This window comes from Pipistrellus kuhlii, unplaced genomic scaffold, assembly GCF_014108245.1.
Source record: "Pipistrellus kuhlii isolate mPipKuh1 unplaced genomic scaffold, mPipKuh1.p scaffold_m20_p_15, whole genome shotgun sequence".
Classification (NCBI taxonomy): Eukaryota; Metazoa; Chordata; class Mammalia; order Chiroptera; family Vespertilionidae; genus Pipistrellus; species Pipistrellus kuhlii.
The window spans coordinates 37771553-37773617 of NW_023425460.1; the positions used below are offsets into that span (position 1 = coordinate 37771553).

General features: G+C 55.7%; 1 non-coding gene across 1 annotated transcript; it reads right to left on the bottom strand.

Annotated features, from left to right (window-relative positions):
- Window positions 1-107, bottom strand: LOC118719640. The gene has a single exon (XR_004988205.1). It is a non-coding gene; the product is annotated as a U6 spliceosomal RNA (small nuclear RNA).
- Window positions 108-2065: the final 1958 nt, after the last annotated feature.

The following is a 2065-nucleotide window of genomic DNA, read 5'->3' on the forward strand; positions in this document are numbered from 1 at the left end:
AAAAATATGGAATGCTTCATGAATTTGTGTGTCATCCTAACACAGAGGCCATGCTAATCTTCTCTGTATCGTTCCAATTTTAGTATGTGTGCTGCTGAAGCGAGCACTATTGTGGGTCATTCTTAATAGTTGCACAGAATTCCACTGTGTGGACCAGTGGATTTGGTTCTGAGCAGGTCATTTGCAATGTCTGGAGACACCTCTGGTTGTCCCATTGGAGTAGGAGGTGCCATTGGCCTCTAGTGGATGGAGGCGAGGAGGGTGCTAAACACCCTACAGTGCAGGACAGTCCCCCACAAAAGGTCGATCGTGCCGAGGTTGAGAAACCCTAGTCTAGACAGTTCCCGGTTTGCTTAACCAGCTCCCTGTTGTTGGATGTGTACTTTGGACTGGTCTTTCTTAGTCTATACCCCACTGCAGAGAACTTGTTCAAGTATTATGGCGCTTGAGGGAGGGATGGGAGCGACCGTGCCTGTGTCCAGCCGGGACATGGGTGGGAAGGCAGTCTGAGGTGCGTGACCCTCAAGACACTGTGTACCTCCTGTGACCCTGCTAACCATGATGTAAAGAGCAGAGCTGGGTCGTGTCACTGGCTTCAGTCTACTGGGTTAACGACCCCAATGCCACTGAGGACAGTTCCCTAGAGACGGCTGGCTGAGATAAGGGAGGGGAAGAAGGGCTGCTGTGTACTACACCTCTGGGTGACCTTTGAGGGTGGGAGTGGGGATGTCTTCCTTTGTCATGTCTGCAGACTAGAAACTAAACCTTAAAACTTGCGATTGGACACCGAAACCCACATTTAAATCGTGCTTCCTTTGCTGTGAGACGAGCTCAGAGTTCTCACGAGGAGTGAAAAGGGGCTCCCGGGCCCAGAGGATTGGCCGGCAGGGAAGCCCTGGATGCTGGCCCAGGGCAGCCAAGTCCCCTCCTCTGGGCTGCGCTCCCCCAGTCCCTCCTGAGGGCCCAGCCTTGCCTGCTGGGTGTGTTCCTACAGCACGCAGGATGCCTGCTCCACAGCCACCTCCTGGCCTGTATTTCCTCAGCCTTCTCTGCACCAGACACTGGGACAAAACGAACAATACAGACACAGCCCCACCTTCCTGGGGACAGACCTTCCGCACGGAAACAAGTGGGTAAGCGCATTAGGCCTACAGTGTCCCAGTGGTGACAGTGGTGATGGAACTCAACTGGGATGACACGGCCCCAGAGCACCAGGCAACTTTTCTGCGGGGGAGGGGGGGACACGTCTGGGCTGCAGCCCGTGATGAGGAGGGTCCGAGCTTGAAGACTGGGGGAAGGTGTTTCCAGCGGAGGGAACAGCAGTGCGAAGACCCTGAGGAGGAAATGCGTGTGTCTCATTGGAGAAAAGGCTTACATCACCTGTAAGCCTCGGAGATGCTCTCGGCCCTCCTCGTGCACTTCACACACCTACCTTGTCCTAAGAAGCAGGGCTGCCTAGTGGTTAGGTACCAGGGCTGCCTGTGCTCTGAGCCTGGGCGTGGGGATTTCCTAGTCCCTGCGAGGTGGGCAGTCCCCTGCCCTCTCTCTTCTCAGTGGAGCTGCTAATAGCGTCTCTCTTTAAGATCTACTTATGGCCCCTGGCACAAGGCAAGCGCCCAGTAAATGTTGCTATTATTTTATGGGCCATTGGGAAGCTTGCCGGAGCCAAGCCATAGCAGATCGAGAGGAAATTTATTTCCTCACCGTTTCCCATCACGGAACTCAGGAGGGGCGTCATTTGGCTCAGCTCTGCCCAGCGGGCCGCCATGGTGAGGTTTCTGCTCTCAGAGGTGCAGCTGGAATCCAGGTAAGGCCCAGAGAACACGCCTGCCAGGTCAGCCAGCCCTCCCCACAAGGCAGGAGGGGGCGGCCCTTCCCTCTGGGGTCCCCCTCTGGCTGAGGATGAAGGAATCATGAGGAGGTGGGGCGAAGTTATGACCACACAGTTATGACACTTTTCATTCCAACACCACATTCCCAGACAGGGGAGAGGACCTGAGGGTCAGTAACAGGGTGAGTCCCAGGAGGCCCCTCCCCTGTGCTCTCCTGCTGTGGCTCCTGGCAG